General features: G+C 44.6%; 1 pseudogene; it reads left to right on the top strand.

The window, feature by feature from the left end:
- The first annotated feature begins 2,961 nt into the window (after positions 1-2,961).
- Positions 2,962-15,755, top strand: LOC134487797 (E3 ubiquitin-protein ligase Mdm2-like; annotated as a pseudogene).
- The last annotated feature ends 6,394 nt before the right edge of the window (positions 15,756-22,149 follow it).

Here is a 22,149-nt window from a genome sequence, read left to right as displayed (position 1 = left end):
TGACCTCCAGCTGTGTTAAGATTCCTCCCTTATCTCCATCATTAGCCAGAGTGAAAAAGCAAGCAAGTTAGACTCATCATGACTCAGACTGAACTCTAAACTTCTAGAATCTTCCTGATATAATTGGAGAAATTAAAAGATGTCACTATGCTCTTCCACAATGTCACTACAGTTTTTCAAACCACTTTTATACCCATTTAATTTTCATGCCACCATGCCCACCCTTAATTAGTTTTCTAACCAGCCTGTCAGAGGGCATTTGTCCAATGTATTTCTGAAATGAAGACACTGTATATGTTTATAGCTGTCCCATAATCTATGACGGAAGTTTACCGGATCCAATAACGAAGGAAGATTAGTCTGGCAAGATCTGTTATTGCCAAATCCATGCTGACTTCTGGTAATCAAGATACTAGATTCAAAGTGCTTGCAAATCAACCATTTTATAATCTGCTCCGGAGTTTTTTTAGCTGTTGGTGACAAACTGGCCTGCAGTTAGATCCTCTTTTTTTTCCTCCTTTTTGAAAACAGGAATGACATTTGCTGTCCTCGCTTCTCTAGAATTACTCAGTGATGATACATAAGAAATGTATTATCACTTCTCACTGATGTTCATGGTTTGGCCAGACCATCTGCTACTTTTAAATATTATTTTAAATAAAACAATAGCTTAATTAAAAAGGAAAGGGGAAAAAGCAAAACAGCAACAACTAAAATAAGAACAATAAATATTAATATTGTGTTTGTATATGTCTATATGTATATGTATATCTAAAAATCTTCCTGTTAGAAAACACTGAATCAAAATAGGACTTGAGTAGCACTGAGGCTTTGCTGTTTTGAGGTAAAAAGAAGCAAATGAAGGAAGCAGCCACTACATACAATTATTGCTGAAGACTTCACAACGAGGAACCATTCAAGTGTAATGATTAGCTTAACTTTTCAAGAACCCTGAAGTCAGTCGGCCTTTTCTGAGTTTGGGAGGAACCATTGAAGGCTTTCTTCTTTAAAAAAAACAACTACATTAAGTCTATGTTATGACTTATAGGTAGTCCTTGCTTAACCACTGCCCTGTTTAGTGACCATTCAAAGTTATGATGGTGCTGAAAATGTAACTTTGCAACATCTCACAGTCACACAATCGAGATTTGGGCACTTCACAATCAGCAGGCGCTTATGACCATCACAGTGTCCCACGGTCATGTGATTGCCATTTGCACACTTCACAGCTGGCCTAGGACAAGCAGAGTCAATGGAGAAGCCAGCAGTAAAATTGCAAGTTGTGGTCATATGATGTCTCGCTTAATGATCACAGTGATTCACTTAACAACCGTGGCAGAAGTGAGGTCTTAAGTCCGTCATGGCCACATGATGTCTCACTTAACAACTACATCGCTTAGCAACAGAGTTGCTGGTCCCAACTGTGGTCATTTAGCGAGGACTATCTGTACAGTCTTTCTGTCTGTGCCACTGATTTTTGCTAATTTCACAATCAATCAATTATTCGCTAGTATTTCTACCTTTCCTTCTGGATGGCTGTCAGTAGCAGAATCGGAGTTTCACTGTAGATTCCAGCGAACAGACAAATTCGTACTTTGGTCTATCTCTCTGCCATTGGTAGGCACCCGGCTCCACAAAGGCAGTGAAGTTGGGATTACTCAGATTATTGGATACTCTACCATATATTTATTGGCCAAATAACATTTTTGAGAAGGACATGGCCCTTCACAGCCAGTCTTCCTTCAGTGAAATTGGACTTATTACTGTTGCCTTTTGCTTTCCTTCTTTCTTGAGCTACTTCTAGTGTCTCAGCAGACAGCCATTTTGCCTTCTTGGCAAAATGATCTGAACTACAGTCAGCTCCAGGTCTTGTTTTGACCGACTGTATAGATGTCCGCCACCTTTGGCTGCAAAGGATGTAATCAATCTGATTTCGGTGTTGTCCATCTGGTGAAGCCCATGTATAAAGCCGTCTCTTAGGTTGTTGGAAGAGAGTGTTTGTTATGCAGAGTGAGTTGTCTTGGCAAAATCCTATCAGCCTATGTCCTGCTTCGTTTTGTTCTCCCAGGCCATGCTTACCTGTAATTCCAGGTGTCATCTGACTGCCCACCTTAGCATTCCAGTCTCCTGTGATGAAAATTACGTCTCTTTTAGGCGTGTTGTCCAGTAGTTGCTGCAGATCCTCATAGAATTGCTCTACTTCAGCTTCTTCAGCATCTGTGGTTGGGGCGTATATTTGGATCACTGTGATGTTAGATGGCTTGCCCTGAATTCGAATTGAGATTATTCCGTCAGTTTTTGGATTGTATCCAAGCACTGCTTTAGCCACTTCACTATTAATTATGAAGGCTACTCCATTTCTTCTGTGGTCCTCTTGTCCATAGTAGTAGATCTGGTGGTCATTTGATGTGAAGTGGCCCATTCCAGTCCATTTCAGTTCACTGATGCCCAAAATGTCTATCTTTAATCTTGACATCTCCCCAATAACCACATCCAATTTGCCCCTGCTCATAGATCTTACATTCCAGGTTCCAGTGGTGCGTTGATCCTTAGAACATCGGATTCGCCGTTCACCACCAGCATCGTCGGTCGCTAGCCGTCCTTTCGGCTTTGAGCTAGCTGCATCGTCACGTCTGGGGCTAGTTGAACTTGCCATTACCTTCCCCAGGGACCGCATTTAGTCTGACCTCTCTGTCATGACCTTCCCGTCTTGGGTGGCCCTACCCGTTTTAGCTCATGGCGTCATTGAGGTGCTCAAGCTCCAGCACCACGACAAGGTAACGATCCTTTGCTGAAGCCCTGGGAAGGAGGCAATGGCAAACCACTTCTGAAAAACCTTTCCAAGAAAACTGCAGGGACTTGTCCAGGCAGTCTCTGAGAATCAGACACAATTGAACAGATTAAAAAAAAGGGGGCGGGAATAAATTCCATTGTACTGAAAGAGCTTTCTTCTGTGTAACTATGCCTGAGATGATTGTTAACGTGGAGCCAAAGCCCAAGTGGAAAAGCCACAAATGTGCTGGGAATTTCAGGCTAGTCAGACTTCTCAGGATGAATTCCTCCGGCACAAGGGGGTAGTGCCTGTCACTGGAATGGTTTGAAAGACTGCTACGATGGAATTGGCAATATTTAGATATTACTCTGTGTTTGAGACCGCAAGACATTTTTGAGGCAAAGTGAAGATCACTGGAGAATAATTTTGTCCTCGTTTGGAGACAGGCTCAGGGCTGAAGATGCTAACTCTGAGTGGGTACCCACTTTGTGGCAAAGTGTAATTTATCCTTAGCTGAAGAATGTTGTGCAAACCTACTAACCAGTGGGTTGGAAGAGGGGCCAGGGTTGAAGAGCAGCTGGCTGAAAGTCACGCAGGCAGCTTTCATGACTAAGGGAAAACTAGAACTTAGCTCTTCTCAGTTTTTTAAAAAATGTGGAATTGTACGTGTGGAGCTGTTCTGTTTGCATTGATCAGCTGCCTTCAAAGCATTTTCAAGCAGCAGCACCGTGTAGAATCTGCCAAGCCCCAACATTTCTTTCGGCATCGGAATGAGATGCAGTTGGTTGTCAAGGCCTTTGTCTGAATGTTCTTCATTTCACATGTTTAATGCTGTTCTGTTACTTAGTTTGGTTATGTTACTGTGCTGTCTTATGTGCATAATTTATATTTATAAAAATATGCGAAGAACCAGTTTCAGCCCATCTCATGGTAAGAAAGCAGGATATAAGATTTTAAGTAAAATAAAATTCTCTGTTATTTGGGCAAGATTTTAATCTTGGGGAACGGTAGAAACACGCCTTAGGAAATTGTGCTTTTTTCCCTTCTGCTTGCAGATACAACCATGAGAACCTTTTCGCAGTTGATCTCACAAACATTTGCTACTGTTGGGCATATTAAAAACTCCAGAGCTAGGTTAGTTTTTGAAACTCTTCCCGTGTTTTGAAGGAGAACACAACCAAACGAACTGCATCTTTATTTGTGTTTTCAGGTTAAGCCCAAGCCAGTGCTGACGAAACTTCTACAGTGTGCTGGTGCAGAAAAGGATACTTTTACCACGAAGGAGGCAAATATATTCAGTGCAGTCAACATAGGAAGTGAAAAGGCCTTAGGTGTTTATTTTCCGCATTCAGTGAGTATTTCTGATTTCAGAAGGGCACCGGAATAGTATTATAACGGAGATGTTTGTATGATGTCCACACCCTAGGTTGTATTTTCATGCCCATGCTGGGATGTGATCCAGTGTTGGAAAGCAGCTTTCGCTTCGGTTGGTAACTAGCTGTCAGTTTAAGAGATGTAATGATTCTGTGAACAGTCTGTGGTAAATACGGTACAAATTCCACTTTCTAAATCTTGTGTTATAAAATTGTTCCATGTTTGCTGTTGCAGACTTTGTTCTATATCGGTCAGTATATTATGTCTAAACGTCTATATGATGAAAAGCAACAGCATATTGTCCACTGTGCAAATGACGACCTGGGCAATCCGTTTGGAGAACAGAGTTTTTCTATAAGAGAACGCAGGTAAAAAAAATCTTGTAGCTTGGTCTTAAATGCTGTGCTATAGCTTTGTTGGCATGAGTTTATGTGCCAGATGTATGTCAGTTCAGATTGGGTGTATGCTTATAGTGAATTCATTTTTTTATGTAGAAATCTAATGTAACCTTTTTATATTTCTGTATTGTCTGTCCTTAGTAGCTGCAATAAGTATTCTGTCATGTGAAAATGCTGTCTATGAGAAAAGCATCCAGATTTTGGCATATTCATTTATTGCATGTATATCCTTCTGAGAGCTCACAACAGATTATTGGGGGTGGGGGATAAGAGTTTCTTCCAGATCCAGATTTTTTAGCTTACTATAGCCAGCATGATATGGTGGTTAGGGTGCTGGGCTGGCACTGAGGATCCAGCTTCTAGTCATCTGAGCCTAACACCTTAACCACTGTCTCACACTGGCTGCAGTACTTTACACAGTCTGGATCTGGAAGAAGCTTTAATACGGCCATCTAGAATCCAGGTCTGGAAAACAACAAAATATCATGCTTTTGCAGCAAACTCTTCTAGGTTCAAAGGTGGACAGATGGTTAAAATGTGCCAGCTAGGCTCTTAATTGGTACAAGTAATGGTATCAAAGTAAAGGGAGACTGAGTTCTAATCCTGCCTGACCTTGGGTCAGTCCCTCTCTCTCAGCCCTAGGAACAAGGCAAAGGCAAACCCCTTCCCAAAATGTTGCCAAGAAAACTGCAGGGACTTGTCCAGGCAGTTGCCAGGAGTCGAGACTGATTCAAAGGCATAAAAAAGGGGCGGGGGGTATCATATGATACCTATACTGGAAGATCTGGACTGATCTCTGAATGGCTCAGAGTAGTGTTTCTCAAGTTTGGCAACTTTAATTTAAATTCCCCTGGCTGGGGAGTTCTCGGAGTTGAAGTCCACGCATCTTAAAGTTGGCGTGATTGAGACACACTGGCTTAGAACCTAACACAGGGACTGCCTGTCCCATTCCAAGCCCATCCAGTTAAAACAGAGAACCCGTCCTGGGTGTGCCCTCCCTGACCAGGCTCTCCTTTCTGGCATGCAGAAGAAAATCATCTGCTCTGCCACTCTCCCGTTATGGGAGTTTGCGCCTGTCCCAATATTTAGGTGATTTGTAAAGATGCATCTCTTTCTTTTAATTGTTAAGAGAATCTTGGTATTTAGTTACTTTTAACTCGTATTTTTTGTATTTTTTATATCCTGTTTTTAGTTTATATTTTGTCAGCTGTATTAAGTTTTTGCTAGAGCAGAAGGGCAAAGTATATATGAAATAAATAAACAAAGGTAGCCTAATGGCTAGAAATGAAAGAGGGGAAGATTTTTCTTTCTACTAAATAAGGAAGGAAAAAAACATTTTAAATCGTGCCTGTGTGTGCAAGCTGCTGTTAAAGCTGCAGTATGATCGTTTTCTTAAAGATGTGTCAATCTGTTTACCAGAACAGAATTGTTAAAGAGTTCTGAATACATCCAAACTCTTTTTAAATAATTTTATTAAAAATTACAACTACAGCAATAAAAAATGCAAATTAAAAAAATAGGAAAAGAAAAAGAAAAAATAAAAGGTACAGAAAAGAAAAAGAAAATAGAAAAGAAAGAAAAAATAAGAATATAGTAAAGAAAAAGTAAAGAAATATATAAAGAAATGACTTCCCCCTTCATCACGAGTATAAACAATTTTAGCAACATCATCTTCTGTTAAAATACAACAAATGATCTTTTCTTCCCATATCCCATCTCTTATCCATAAACAAATCCTTAAAAACCTTGTCATTTCAGTCCTGATCGGCAAAAGTCCATTACCAGAGATAGCAACAAGTCTATTTTAACCTGGATCAAATAAACCAACTTTATATTCCTTAATTTTAATGATCTTCAGTCCCTTCAAAAAATGTCCTAAAACTTTATTTCATTTCATTTGTCCCCTTTCATTTGTCCCTCCTCACAAAAACCTTCACAGCTTTAACAAGCCTCTTCTGTAAATCCAACATAGGAAGATTATCTAGGTCACTCTCTGGGTTTGTTTCTATATCCCTTTTAATAAGGCATCAGCCCATTTTTTTTAAGTCCACTGTCAGATTAGTCTCAGTCTGGTCCGGTAAACCTTGTTCCTCTTCCATAACTTCTTTTAAACACAATCTGTCTCTAGAGAAAGGCGCTCATAAAATTAACTTCTGGGTCCGTTGTTCAAAAGTATCCCTCAATATGTCGAATGTTAAAATATTTTGCTCCATTCTGTATTAGTAAGTCAAATTTAAGTGCTCTTCTCCTTTGATTGTACTCTTCAGTTCCTTCTGGTCCTCTAGTGTCCAACCTTCAAAGTCCCATCCTACCTTTTTTTTTTTTAAGAATTCAAAACAGAAGTATTTTCCCATGGAAAGGATTCTATGATTAATTCCAAAATCTTATTTCAAATTTATCTGGACCCTTAGTCAGTTTGTAACTTTCTAAAATCAAAGTCTTAAGTACCCATTTGCTGTTCATTCCAGAAAAAAAAAAATTAAGTCCTTCAACTTGTATTTATACCGTCTTTCGCTAAGGATTGAAGGAAGCTCAGCCAGTGCTGTAAAACGTGTTGATCCAAAGGTTCCTGAACGCTGAAAAGCGGTTTACAAGCAATTCCCAAAAGTGGTTGGAAAGGGAGTGTGCGAACCCACAGTCCTTAGAGGTGCCGACCATGGGTTGAGCAGGATGGCTATTCCCTCTCCTCCCAGAGCGCTAAAGCTGCCAGAGACGGCTGTCTTGTCCTTCGTTCCGCTGCAGTCGTCGGTTCCACTTCTGGCAGAGCCGTTTCGTTTGCCATTTCTTTCCCAGAAGCTCCTGAATACATCCAGACGTTCTTCAGCATTGTTTTGTTCACTATTCTTTCTGCCTAAAGCTGGGATCTTGCTTTATCTTTTAAAAGGCAGTTATATCTGATGATTTCCAAAAACCTGGTAACAGCCAGCCAGCAAGGTAAGTTAATTGCTCTAATAAGCTTGCACTTACAACTGATGGACAGAGGGCTTTTGCGAATTTTTAAGGTTAAGTTGCACAATGAGAATTACTTTGCTCTTTCTGAGAGTGCAAATAAATCCGCTGTCATGGTTCCTGTTCCAGTGTTTCTGAAGCATCGTAACAAGTTCCCACGCCGTGCTTGTGCTGATACGTGTTGCTGTGCGGGAGGGGGCTGCTCCTGTTCCCTTGTACCGGGCGGTGAGCTGGACGATGCGAGGAGTGAGGAATGCACGTTTGGGCTATCTTGGCTGGTCAAGGACGCCGCCCGCGGACCGGCAGGAACCGTTAGGGGCACCTGCAAGGGATGGAATTGCACTGGCTTTGGCGGGAGGGACTGGAAACTGCTTTGGGGTTTAACTGGGAGAAATCCTGCGCTTTTGCTATGCTCAGCTTTGCTCGTGATCCTGCCTACTATTCATTATTAAACCAGGTACCCGTAAGAGCCTCGTGTGAGTCTGATGGCGATTCTGAACAGGCAGTCATTACATCCGCTGAACTGTTGCATGCTTAAAACCTTGAAAAGAGAATACGCCCTGAAACGTAATTTATATAGAACTTTATGTGCATTGTCTAACCGCATTGTCCAACGAGCATTTCTGAATGTTAAGCGATTCATATTGATGCAACTGCAAATTATTAGTTTCTTCTTTAAATGTATACCTGAGTTGCCTGCTGTCCCTCTTTGGTGACTTCCAATATGGGTTTTTTTTGAAGACTCGAATAGTGTTCACACAGCTGTGAATCAGTCCAGATGCCAGCTAGAGAATGGGAATATGCTAAAGGTAATGTATATATCATGGCATGCTCCTCTCTGCTCTTTCGGTTGTAAATCTGGAACTGTACAAAAAGCAAATGAGCTTGAATAAAATGGTTACTTTATTAAACAGGAAGCAACACAAGCAGCAAACGAAGCAACTGCTTCCCAAAGAAGAGCATACAGTGAAACAGGCGCATACCTTTGTGGCTGTGCTTCCGTACTCGCAGCCTCCCAAAGGTCCAGAGCTAGCCACTGACTGGCAGTACAGCTGTCTGTGTTGTGTGGAAGGAGGATTGTTTGTTTGTTGGCTGACCTCCGACTGAGGTCTGATTTATCGTACTCTTTGGCCTCAGATCTGGCACTGGGAGTTCAGTTTGTCTGCCTAATACGGCATGATGTAGCACTACAGTATAGAAGCGTTTCAATTTAGACCTAGTGAAAAACACAGATAATAGTACGTATTTTATAAAGCCGCTGCTATACCGTTACTGCTGTCAAGTGGAAGCTCGTTTTTTTTTTAATCTTTGTAGAATAGTGTCTGATTTTAAAAAATATTTAGGACTGCTCCTTTTAAGATGGCAATCCCATGAACAATTTCCCATTTTGATTTGGGAATTGCACTGAAAAAATAGGATGTTTTTTACATTGGGGTGTCAGTAGATGCCTTAGTAGGCAGCTACCACTTTATGCTACCATTTTCAGTAGTACCTGGTGATTTTCCTTTGTAGCATGGAAAGAAGAAGATTCAGTATTCATAGTGAGAGAAATAAGACATAGCAATCACCTAAACTTTCTGAAGTTTGGGATTTGCAGCAAGCAGAGTTTCTTCATTCAACTCTTTTCTAACACAAAATCAGAGACCACTTATACAAACTTGGTAATTGGCTTAAGTGGGTTTTTTTTCCCAACAGAAGAAAGTGCTTCAGAAGAGATGAATTACGAAAGACAAAGAAAAAGGCACAAATCAGAAGTATTTCCCTTACATTTGCTGGAAGTCTTAAATGGTGTTTAGTACATTGTGAACCAAGCAACAGCAGCAGTTCAACAGATTCTCCACCAAGTCCAGTAAGTAAATACTAGTTTGAGTTTGTAAACAAGAAACTGACTGTGGAGTCCTGGGTGCTCTCTGAGCCTGGTTGTTTTCTTGCAGACGTTTCATTGCCAGACTCGGCAACATCTTCAGTGCAAAGAGGGAGTGGGCCTTGCTCTCAGTTTATATACTGTGGCTTGCCCTGCTTGTGTTGGTGGGGGTGTTGTTCTCTCTTGGGAGTTCTTTGATTGGGCTGCTGTTTGCTGCTTGGTTGATTGACTGAGTGAACAGTTCCTTGATTAGGGTGTATTGTGCTGTTTGTGGTGTTAATCTGGTGTTAATCCTAGTGTTGATTTTTGCATATCTGGGTGTTGATTGCTGGCGAGGGAGTGTACTGGTCTTTCTGCTTTTCTACTGTCTCTTTTGAAGGTCCGCATAGTTAAAGCAATGGTGTTCCCCGTAGTGACATATGGCTGCGAGAGCTGGACCATAAGGAAGGCTGAGAGAAGGAAGATCGATGCTTTGGAACTGTGGTGTTGGAGGAAAATTCTGAGAGTGCCTTGGACTGCAAGAAGATCAAACCAGTCCATCCTCCAGGAAATCAAGCCAGACTGCTCACTTGAGGGAATGATATTAAAGGCAAAACTGAAATACTTTGGCCACATAATGAGAAGACAGGACACCCTGGAGAAGATGCTGATGCTGGGGAGAGTGGAGGGCAAAAGGAAGAGGGGCCGACCAAGGGCAAGGTGGATGGATGATATTCTAGGGGTGACGGACTCGTCCCTGGCGGAGTTGGGGGTGTTGACGACTGACAGGAAGCTCTGGCGTGGGCTGGTCCATGAAGTCACGAAGAATCAGAAGCGACTAAACGAATAAACAATAACACTGTCTCTTTTGAATGTTATGTAAACGTTGTTTACCTCTATGTGTCTGTTGATGGCTGCTTGGTCTGAGTGCCAGGCTTCCAGGAATTCTCTGGCGTTTTTGGATTTGGCTTGGTTTAGGATGCTCACAGTTTCCCAGTTGAAACTATGGTTGAGTCTGTCCATGTGCTGTGAGATTAAGGAGTTCTCATCGTGTCTTCTGACTGCCAGTTGGTGTTCGTGGATGCGCTCTGCTAGTCTTCTGCCTGTCTGTCCTACATAGTGGCTGTTACAGTCTTTGCACTGTATGTTGTAAATAACTCCTGCTTTTTCTTCTTGGGCTATTGGGTCTTTTGGGTTGCTTAAGATGTTTTGAAGAGTTTTAGTTGGTTTATGTGCTACGGTGATGCTGTGTGGTTGTAACAGTCTGTTGGTGGTTTCTGAGATGTTTCTGATGTATGGCCGTGTTATCCTTTTCATAGTTTCTATTGGTTGGGTTGTAGTGGGTTGGGTGGTGAGGCACTTCTTGATAAAGTTGAGCGGGTATCCATTTTGTTGGAAGATGCTGTGCAGATGATCTTTTTCCTTTTTCTGGTGTTCTGGGTTGCTGCAGTGTGTAAGTGCTCATCTGAATAATGTTCTTACACAGCTTCTCTTGTGGGAGGTTGGATTGTTACTTCGGTAGTGGAGCGCTTGGTTGGTGTGGGTAGCTTTCCTGTAGACTTGTGTTTCTAACTTACCATTATTTCCTCTACTGATGAGGATGTCCAAGAAAGGTAGTGTGTTGTTGTTTTCTTCTTCCCTTGTGAATTTTATTCCATTAAAGATGTTATTGATGGTTTTGTGGGTTTCTTCCAGTTGTTTCTTTTGTATTATGACAAAAGTGTCATCTACGTACCGGATCCATACTGGGTTGTATGTGTGGGAGTGCTATCCTTTCCAGACGCTGCATTACAATCTCTGCTATAAGTCCTGGAATAGGTGATCCCTGGGTGTTCCTTTGATCTGTTGGTATATTTCTCCATCAAACTGAACGTAGGTTGTAAGGCAGAGGTTGATGAGGTCCATTATCCTGGGTATTTCTATTTCGGTGTATTTGGCTAGGTCCAGTGTGTTGCGCAGGACTGCCGCCATGGATTCTTTCGCTAGTCCCAGGTCTATGGATGTGAAGAGAGCTGTTACGTCGAATGATACCATGATCTCACCTTCTTCTATTTTTAGGTTTTTGACTTTCTGGAGGCACCGTAGTGCGGAGTTAATAGAATGTTCGCTGCCCTCTGTGAGGTGTCTGAGTTTCTTTGTAAGCTCTTTAGCTATGTTATAAGTGGGAGTCCCTGGTGATGATACAATGGGCCGAAGTGGTGTGCCCGGCTTGGTTATCTTGGGGCATCCGTAGAAGCGTGGGAGGACGGACCTGCTGCTTTTCATCCGCCTCTGTTCTTCTTGTGTAATTTGACCTTTCTTGGTGAGGTTGTTAGGAATTCTTTTTACCTGGTTGTCCAGTTTCCGTATGGGATTGGTGTTCACCGGGGTGTAAGTTTCTTTGTCCTCAAGTAATTCTTTGGCCTTTTGTATATACTGTGATCTGTCCATAATGATGGTGGTGCGACCTTTGTCTGCTGGGAGGATGATGATGGTTTGGTCCATCTTTAGGTGTCTGAGGGCTGCTCTGTCCTCTGCTTTCAGTTGGCTCTGTTTCCACGTCCTTCTGATTTGTGGTATGATTGTCTGTCTTATGTCGTCTTGGGTTTCTGTAGTGAGTCCTGTAGTTTTAAATGCCGCTTCTAGAGCTGCGAAGAATTCTAATTTATTTGCATCCTCTGTGTTGTTGTTCAGGCCTCTCTGTAGGATATTGTGTTCTGAAGTGGATAGTGAGTGGCTGGACATGTTGACCACCCATTCTAGCCAACCCCAAGTATGATTATTCTCCTCCCTGCCCCAAGCCTGATGGCAGAGCCAGGTCTTCAATTCCCTCCAGAAGGCTAGGAGCGATGGGGCTAATCTCACCTCCGGGGGCAAGATGTTCCAGAGGGCGGGTGCTACAGGTGCTACTGCAGAGAAGGCCTGCCTCCTGGACCCCATCAGATGGAATTCTCTTACGGACGGGATCTGCAGCATGCCCTCTCTGCATGACCGGGTGGGATGGGCTGATGAAGCGGGGATGAGGCGGTCCCTCAGGTAACCTGGTCCCATGCCATGTAGGGCTTTAAAGGTGATAACCAACACCTTGAATTGGACCTGGAAGCAAACTGGCACCCAATGCAGCTCGCAGAGCAAAGGAGTTATATGTGCTGATCTTGAAGCACCTAAAATCGTCCACGCAGCTCCATTTTGAACCAGCTGTAGCTTCTCAATACTGTTCAAGGGTAGCCCCCTGTAGAGTGCATTGCAGTAGTCTATATGGGAGATGACCAGGGCATGAGTGACCATTCAAAGGGCCTCTTACTCCAGGAAGGGGCGTAACTGGTGCACAATACAAAGTTGTGCAAAGGCTCTTCTGGCCATGACTGCCACCTGCTCTTCGAGCAGGAATCATGAGTCCAGGAGGACCCCCAAGTTCTGCACCAGGTCTGTCTGGGGCAGTGCGACCCCATCCAGAACTAGAGATGGCAAATTCCTGGGAGCCGAGGGCCATTAACTCACAGCCACTTCATCTTACCAGGGTTCAGCTGAAGCCTGTTGTTCCCCATCCAGGCCCCTACAGCCCCCAGGCACCGAGAGAGGGCAGTCACAGCATCACTTACCTCACCTGGGATGGAGATATACAATTGAGTATCATCGGCATATTGAGGATACCTCACCCCGTGGTGACGGATGATCTCACCCAGTGGTTTCATGTAGATGTTAAAAAGGAGAGGGGAGAGTACCGATCCCTGTGGCACCCCACAAAGAAGGGGCGGTGGGGCCGACCTCTCCCCCCATATCACTGGGACCGGCCCTGAAGGAAGGAGGTGAAGCAGCGCGGAACCGCACCACCTACCCCCAACTCCCTAAGCCGCCCCAAAAGGGTACCATGGTCGATGGTATCGAAAGCCACTGAGAGGTCAAGAAGGGCCAGGACGGATGCGCTGCCCTCATCCTGCTCCCACCAGAGGTCATCCATAAGTGCGACCAATGCAGTTTCTGTCCCATATCTTGGCCTGAAACCTGACCGGAAGGGGTCCAGATAATCTGTTTCATCCAGGACCCTCTGGAGTTGCAGTGCCGCCACCCCTAAACAAATAATGGCTTAGTACAGTAGGCAGCTGATTTTGGAAACATTCTGAAAGAGTAGGAAGCTGTAACTGTTTCATTTCTTATCTCATTCTTGTTCCCAAGGACAATTGCTAATAAGATTTTATTGATCGTTAAAATTATTCTGCTAACATTAAATATTGAGTAATTTTACTTGGGATAGAAAGAAAATACTTTTATTTTCTTCTCAGACAGCAAAATAATTGTTTGCAAAATTGATTATCATTGATGGAAGAGAACTAAAATTTCACAAATTAACTTTAATCTAGAGTCATAAAAACATGTATTTTGTGTGAATTTTAATTAAAATAAATTAAAAACCATTTTCATGGGGTAAATCAAGTAACTATATATCAGACCAAAGACAGTGATATGGATTCATTTGATGGAGACCCTGAAATTTCACTAGCTGTAAGTGAATTCTTGGTTTGAGACAAATTGCAGCTTTTGAATTTGCAACATATTCCTTAATTTATTGCAGATTCCAGGGGATAGCCCATGTGTCCAGAAACATACATACATACATACATACATTTAAGAACTCAAATAAGAGGTTAAAATGCATCTAAGATGATACTTAAAAATGGTGTTTTCAGCTTTAATTGAGTGTTATTTCAATGAATTGGAGGATTATGTTCTATTTTCAGGTGCCAATTATAGTTGTATAGTTTTCTCTAATAATTACTAATATAACCTAACTAGAAAAAACATACTTCACGGATCTTTTTTTTTTAAATCATTTTGTCATATGTGGGGTAGTAAGAGTGCACCTTAGGAAAGAATACATATCCGCCCCTTTCCCCAAACCATTAAACGAGAGTAATTTCCAAAATAACAGAACCAGTGTGGTTGCGTTGAGATAACCAAGTGAGAATTGAGGCTGTCACCAAATCAGCCTGCAGGAGATCAAGTATCTCTGGCTGCAGAGTGCGTTACAATAAACATGGTGCCAAGTCTGAAATCCTGCAGGGATCTTCCTCTTCTGAAATCACCTTGGGGAAAACACTCTATCAACTTTAAATCACTTTTCTCTAAGCATAACTATTTTGTCCCTGAAACCAAGGTACTGTGGATAGCTGTACCATAAAATACATTAAGCAGTCCAGACCCTAGCCAGCTGAAACATTTGCAACATGAGGTTTTGTTCCAGCCATGGACGTTTTGCCTTCCAGAATAGTCACCTCACATCTTACCAGAGGCCAAAGCATCTGACTTAGCACTTCCAGTCAATTGCTATTTATATCCAAGGCTTCAGTCTGTCATGAGAGTTGGAAGGAGTCCACACAGATGAAATATAGGCTCTACGGGTAGTCCTCGACTTGTGACCATTCTTTTAGTGACCATCTGAAGTTACAAAAGTGCTAGGAAAAGTGACTCACAACCGGTGCTCACACTTAAGACTGTTGCAGCATCCCTGCAGTGACGTGATCAGAATTTGCGACCTTCCCAGCTGGCTTCCAACAAGCAACATCAATGGGGAACCATGAGATTCACTTAACAACCACATGAGTCACTTAATGGCCACTGCAAAAATGTGAAATTGGGTGCAGTCATGTGATGCCTCGCTTAACGACCACACCATTTAATTACGAATTTTCCAGTCCCTATTGCGGTCGTAAGTCAAGGATTACCTGTACATATTTATATATGTGAAAACATCCAACATCTGTAGCTCTTCAAAATCCTTCTAGACGACAGCACAACACATCTATTGCATAGTGCCCCTGCTTCGAATTCATATGTCTATTTTGTGCAAGTAAGGATTGTAATAATCAGAGGGGTAGCTTGTAAGTTTGTCTTAGAAATATTGCCCCTTCTGGGAATTTCTTACAGCCCACCATGTGTGCAAAGAACTTCACAACTGATCTTTTATTCTGATAAAGTGTTTTCCTTAACACAAATTATTTCTGTCTAATTCACCAAAGGGTTATTGGAAATGCGCAAAGTGCAGTGAAATGGACCCGCCTCTTCCATCCCATTCCCCAAGTGCCGGACTCTTCGGAAGGACTGGCTCCCTGATAGAAAAGCTGAGATACTCAAGAAGAGCAAACTTCAGAATGCCCCACCGTTGGATATCGAGGAGGGCTTTGATGTTCCTGGCTGTAAGGAAGGGAAAACAAATGAGGATGCTGACAAAGAGGAGAGGCTGGGACCTGGACAGCCTGTCTCCCGCGGAGAGCCTTGTGTCACATGCCAGACACGACCTAAGAACGGTTGCATAGTGCATGGAAGGACAGCGCATCTGGTGTCATGCTTCGCATGTGCAGAAAAACTGAAGGAAAGGAACAGGCCTTGTCCAGCCTGCAGGCAGCCAATTGAGACGATATGTCTAGCTTATTCCTGCTAGCTGCGGAACACACAGAATTGCTCCCACACGGTATGCAATTTTGAATGTTTACAGAAACGTGCTTACCTTCCAAAATACGGAAATTTTTAAACTTTGCACTGCAATTGATAGCGTGAGCATAACATTCTCCAATTTTGTGTTTTGAAATTTGCCCAAACAGTAAGCACGCGTATGCATGATAACACGCAAAGGGTGATACTCAGAGCTTACTCTTTTGCTCTCCTGGGGACCACAGAGATAAAGTATATATTCTGTTCCAAAACTGAAAACCGCTGACTGACTTATCTGTGCTGGTCCAAAATGCTAAAGGACAAGCTGTGTGTGATGTAGAGCTTCCAGTTACCCCTTTCAGACACTCCTGATACAGTGGGAGTTGCTTAGCAATGATTAAGCAGTCCTAGGTGTTTTCCAGGTTTCCCCTTGTCTGCAATACCTTCATCGTGCCTAACTGGTTATGGGCTAGCAAGCTAAGATGGTCTCAAGAAGAGGTTAAAGCTGATGTGAAGAAACTTGGTTAGTGTGAAAACTAGTGCTGACAGATCCCTTAACCCTGATTAAAACAAGAGGCAGACAATTGTTTTGGCCCTGGGCAAGGACACGCTTATGACCTGCTCCCATCCTCTGAAGATCCCCAGTGTGAAATCTTACACCTTTGTCCCAGTGGAGCTTTGGAGGTCTGCTCAAGTTGTGTTCTTCAGGCCACGGTCACCGTATCTGTATTTCGTTGGTGAAATGATAAAGGACTCCTTAAATGTGTGCTGTGATCGAATGCTATGGGAAAGAGTTTTGTTAAAGGGGTTTCTAAAGAACAGCAATTCTGAAAGTCACCGACGGAAGATGTAGCATTCCAAGCACTCGCCCCCTACAATAACACATTCAGAGAGAGCAAATAACATGGTACAATAGACAAACTGCCAATTATCATTTACCGATATCCATCCGTATAGTGTTTTAGGGTCATCTCTTCCCAGTGCCCAACGGAGGATTTCTGGTTCTAGCCCTTGCTTAAACATTTCAATTAAAGTTGGCTCGGACCAATCTTTCACCTTCCCTGATAAGGCTTTAAATTCGAGCGCATAATTGGCAACTGAGAGGGACCCTTGGTAGAGTTTCCTCAGGGAGTTTTTGGCTGTCTCTTGGGCTAGAGGGTCTTCGAAATGCTGTTTAAGCGCCCACAAAAAGTCATCGAAGTCCTCTAACTCTGTTGCCTCGGTTTGGCACAGTTGCACATACCAATCGGCTGCCCTCCCTCTCAGTTTATTGGCAATAAAATTGATTTTGCCGTGTTCCGAACGAAAGCTTCGGCCCCAATCCTCCATATAATGCTTAGCGTTAGTGATAAAGAAGGAGAGGGTAGTGGGATTCCCATCGAACTTCACTCCAAACGGTGGGAAGTTTCTTACCGGCTCAGCTGGCTGTGGTGGCTCCGTAAACGTCAGGGTACGCCGAGCCCCCAGGGGTGGCCGATCCGTAGGAGGTCTTGCCTCACGCCCCCCCACCTGACGGGATGCTCGAATCGTGCTTCTCCCCCTGGGTGGTAGGGTGCTGGGCCCGGGGTAAGCCAGCTGTGACGGCTCTTCCTCCCAATCTTCCTGGGTTGGCTCTGCACCCCTGGGGAGATCCTTCAGGATTGTCACTACTAGATTCATTTTGTCCTCAAGTGCTTTCATACGAGCAGGAGTGACCGGCTCTTCAAGGGGTTGGTTGGTTACCATCACCCTCGGTGACAAGGGGATTTCGGGCTCCCAGGATAGTTGTGGAGACCCCCTCCCAGGTGCTCTTTCCATTACAGTTTTGTGTTCACTCCTCAGACTCTCCTGCATAGATATCAGCAACTCATCTAATTGGACATCCCGCATCTCCCGACGTGCTGCTCTTTGCGCTCTCGAGGTTAGAGCTGGCCGGGTCCTTGCCGCCTCCAACTCTTCTTCGCTCCCTTCGCTCGCGCGAAGCTGATGGTCGGTCATAGCTAGCGTTCCCTCTTATCCAACGATTGGATGGGGCTAGCGGAATATGATTGAAATTGATTCTCAGCTTTATGTAATGGTTGCCTATCCCAAATACTCAGTCTCACAAGCTCGGGCTTAAAGATAACTGATTTATTAAAGGAATAGTATGCAAATACAGAGAAAGCTGAGAATGAGCAAAAGCGCGCCAAATACAAACTTTAAAAGCCTTGCCTTCAATCCAGTTCCGCCCCAAGCGCTCGTCAGCACGCACCCCCTCCCAGGTGTTAGGAACCGTTACACACGCCTGGGAAAGTAACCTTGAACAGGATTGCAAACCCAAACATACATTCCACAGATCCAAAACAAAGGAGAGCGCAGGAATGGAAAAACCCCGAACGAGCCAAGCGAGTATACACGGAAAATGAATTGACATGTGAAACGTTACAATGTTAACAGAACATTGAAATGAGCAACATGACAGGATTCCATTGCACCAGGTGGATTTTATATCAAGTAAAAAGAGGACCAGTTTGCAGAGCCAGTTTGGTGTAGTGGTTAAGGTAGTGCTTCCCGAACCTGGGTAAATTACCCAGAATTGGGTAAAAGTGGTTTTTCTTTGGGTAAGGACACACAAACCCACTACTACCCAATCACAACTGGGACATTTAAAGTGTTTTACTTACATTGGGTAAAAATGACATTCTGATAAGCAGTTTTGGGTAATGAAGGAAAAATGTTTGGGAAGCACTGGGTTAAGGCATCAGGCTAGGAACCGGGAGGCTGAGAGTCCTAGTCCTGCCTTGGGCGTGAAACCAGTGGGGTGACCCTGGGCCAGCCAGTCACACACACTCAGCCCTGGGAAGGAGGCAAGGGCAAACCACTTCCGAAATCCTGCCAAGAAAACTGCAGGGACTTGTCCAGGCAGTCACCAGGAGTCAACACTGACCTGAACACACACACACACACACACACACACACATAAAGGTTTTATTTATTTATATAATTGGGTTACACTATAAAACACCACATAAAAAATACAGTCAGAATCATAAAACAACCATCAGCACAGCTGGGAGATGGGCTCTGAGGGAAAGCCAGGTTTAAATCCCAACTCAGCCCTGCTAGATCACAGAGTGGCTGTGGGCTGGTCATTGTCTCAACCAAAACCTACCTCAAAAGGTTGTTGTTCGGGGGGGGTAATGGGAGAATGGAGTGCTACATTGCAACCTTTAGCTTCTAGAGCAGCAGTTCTCAACCTTGGCAACTGTAAGGTGTGTGGACTTCCAACTCCCAGAATTCCCCAGCTAGCAAGCTGGCTGGGGAATCCTGGGAGTTGAAGTCCACACCTCTTAAAGCAGCCAAGCTTGAGAAACACTGTTCTAGAGGAAAGGCAGGCTATAAAGCTCATAAAATTTGTGCCTTCCTGGCAATATTTTTGGAAGTGGTTTGCCCTGGCCTCCTCCTTCCTAGAGCTGAGAGGGAGGGACTGGCTCATGGTCACCCAGCTGGCTTTGTGCCTAGGCTGGGACTCAAACTCATGCTCTCCTGGTTTCTAGCCCAGTGCCGTAATCACTACACCAGAGTGGCTCCCATAAAGCTAACTAACAAACAAATATACAAGAGAAACCCTCAACCTAGATTAACAAAACCGAATTGCTGTGTTCGCATAGTGCTACACCCCAGCAAAGAAATCACGTTAAAGCTTCAGGTCATGGCCTGGTTTATTCACACAACACTCTGAGTCACAAACTCTCCAGCGTGCTTCCGCTGAGCCTGCTGGGTTACGTGGCTTCAGTCAAAGCCGTGGGGCGTGGGGAAGGAGCTGGAGACCAGTTCTCAGCCACGGAAGAGCCTGGGGCACTCGGGCCAGGGACTCTCTCGCAGCAGGGGGCAGGGGGTGCAATGCTCAAGGAGTTGGACCAGGAAGGGGCAGGCCCGGGTCCCCATCCCTCCCCGCCCACAGATGGACTTTGGGCCAACCTGCCCAACAGGGCAGGGAAGAGGTGGAAGGATAAGCTTACATATAAATAAGTAAAAACAAGCCCCTTCGCTCCTGGACTTCCGAAAAAGACTAAACACCTGGTTTTATCAGCAGGCTTGGAATGGGAGAGGGAATAGTTATACCTGGGGATGGCTAGCACCCTAAGTGATTTTGAGGGGCCTGTTACACTCACGGACTGATTTGCCACTTAGATTTTATTATATTTTTATTGTATTGTATTGTTGTATTGAAATGGTTTTAAATTTTAACTGCATTTTATTGTAAACCGCCCAGAGTCCCCCATGAGGGGGAGATGGGCGGTGAATAAATTTATAAATAAATAAATAAATAAATCGAAATTGTTCAGTCTGCCGGTGTCTGAAAGAAAAGCCAATAATCCATATTCCTGTACAGTGACGAAGCGCTTTGCTGAACCTTTCCAAGAGTCCGTGCGATTGCCCAGGCAGAGTTCAGTGAGAAGCACAAGGCGACGTGTAAAGGGACCCTGCTGGCCTCCTGACCAACAAGCGCACGCGTCTCATTTTGGAGTTAGATCCCATACCCCACATCTCTCCTACGGAGTCTGGGTTTTTGAAAGCGTTCATCAATGATCATGAAGCCTTGTTACATTCCGTGGCTCCATCTCAGCATGGAAAATCTATCTTCAGGGCTGACCTCTTCTACGTCGTTTTCATTTCTTTATTCAGGTTTTAAACCCTGAATGGCAGCTCCTGCTTTGTTGTTTGCTGTTTGTCACAGACCGTTTTTCAAAGCAGGTCACAATGCAAGTAAAAAGGGGTGGGGGGGGCTTTGACTGCAGGGCAGGGTGCCAGTCTGACTTTTTCTAAGCTTTCCCTGCAGACACCCCTGTGTCAAAGTCCGTGAGCCTTGCCGTAATCTTGCTCCCGTAACGCTAGAGATGGCATCGCTTCTGCCTTCCCCCTTCTCTGGCCCCCACCCCAAGGCCTCGCCAAGATGGGCAAGGTTGCCTTCAAGTCAAGGGAGATCCGGAAGACAAGCCAGCTCACCGTGCAGATTGCCCAGGAAGGTGCTGAGTTGGAAGCTGGTGAAGGACGCACTGATGACTTCTGTGCCGTTGCCATCGCTGCTTGCAGGGAGCCACGTGACCCGGATGCCCACAACAAAGAAGCTGAGGCAGACAGTGCCCAGCACCACCATGACGATGAGGAAGGTGAGGAAGGTGGCCTTGGTGTAGACACCGGCACCCACGAGGCAGACGAGGCACAGGAGTCTAGGAGGACTGTGTCATACAAGAGGTCAAACCAGTAACTGCAGGGCAGGACCTGGGTGGCTCTCCCACTGGTCTCCTCTGCCTATAATGGAGAATTGTGTTAGACTTCGCAAAGGCGCGCACACACACACACACACACACACAGTCAGTGCTCCCCCCCCACAGCCGGAATAGCTCCCTCACTGGATCTCCCAATAACCGAACACTGAATTCCCTTGGAGGACCCAGAAGCAAAAGGAACAGCGTTTTCCAAAGTTGGCAACTTTAAGATGGGTAGACTTCAACTCCCAGAATTCCTTAGCCAGCATGCGGGCTGGGGAATTCTGGGAGTTGAAGTCCACCCATCTTAAAGTTGCCAACTTTGAAAAACACTGAAATAGAGGCTTAAGGATCATAGAAATACAAGCCATGGAAGATTGTTTCAATATGCGGCCCTGAACGACTGGTAATGCAGCCCCCCAAAATCGTAAACTTTTAACATTATTTTGCGATTTTTTTTTTCAAACCGCCGGCGCCTATTGTTGGAATTGCTGCTCCCGCCGCCACTGCCTGGGAGCGAGAGCCAAGTGTGGCCCGAAAGTGGGAGAAAAAAAGAAAAGGAGGGGGGCAAGAGGGAAGGGGAAAGGGGCAGAAAGCGAAAACAAGAGGCAGAGAGAGCGGAATGCAGAGGAAGCCGCTTCCTGGCTGGAGCAGGGGAGGGAAAGAAAGGCCTGCAGCAGACGGCTGAGCCTCCCCGCCCCCCCCCCCCCGCACGTGCGGGGAGCTGCTGCTCCACACACAAGGCGCCACCGAGCGAGCAACGAAGGGGGGGGGCTGTATGCCCCTGGCTGTGCTTCCTGAACGGTTAGTGCCCCACTTTTGTCAGACCCCTTGAATGACAGCTGAAAGTCCTGACTTCACTCCCATCTGGGTGTGTTTCCTTTCAGCTTCAGTGTGGTGGTGTACAGAGGCGAAATGCCAAAACAATTATCCTTGTTCCGATATTTCTGGACCTGACTGTATTCACCTAAATCCTTGAATATGACCCAAGCCCCTTCCCCCAACCCAGCTTATGTCTGATTGCTTTTCATGTTGGCTATGCTGTTCCCTTGGAAGCAGCCTGGAGATGTTCAGGCAGTGGTGGTTGTTGTTTATTCATTCAGTCACTTCCGACTCTTCGTGACTTCATGGACCAGCCCACGCCAGAGTTTCCTGTCGGTCGTCGCCACCCCC

Source organism: Candoia aspera, chromosome 1, assembly GCF_035149785.1.
Source record: "Candoia aspera isolate rCanAsp1 chromosome 1, rCanAsp1.hap2, whole genome shotgun sequence".
NCBI classification, from domain to species: domain Eukaryota; kingdom Metazoa; phylum Chordata; class Lepidosauria; order Squamata; family Boidae; genus Candoia; species Candoia aspera.
This window is presented reverse-complemented; position numbering and strand designations above follow the sequence as displayed.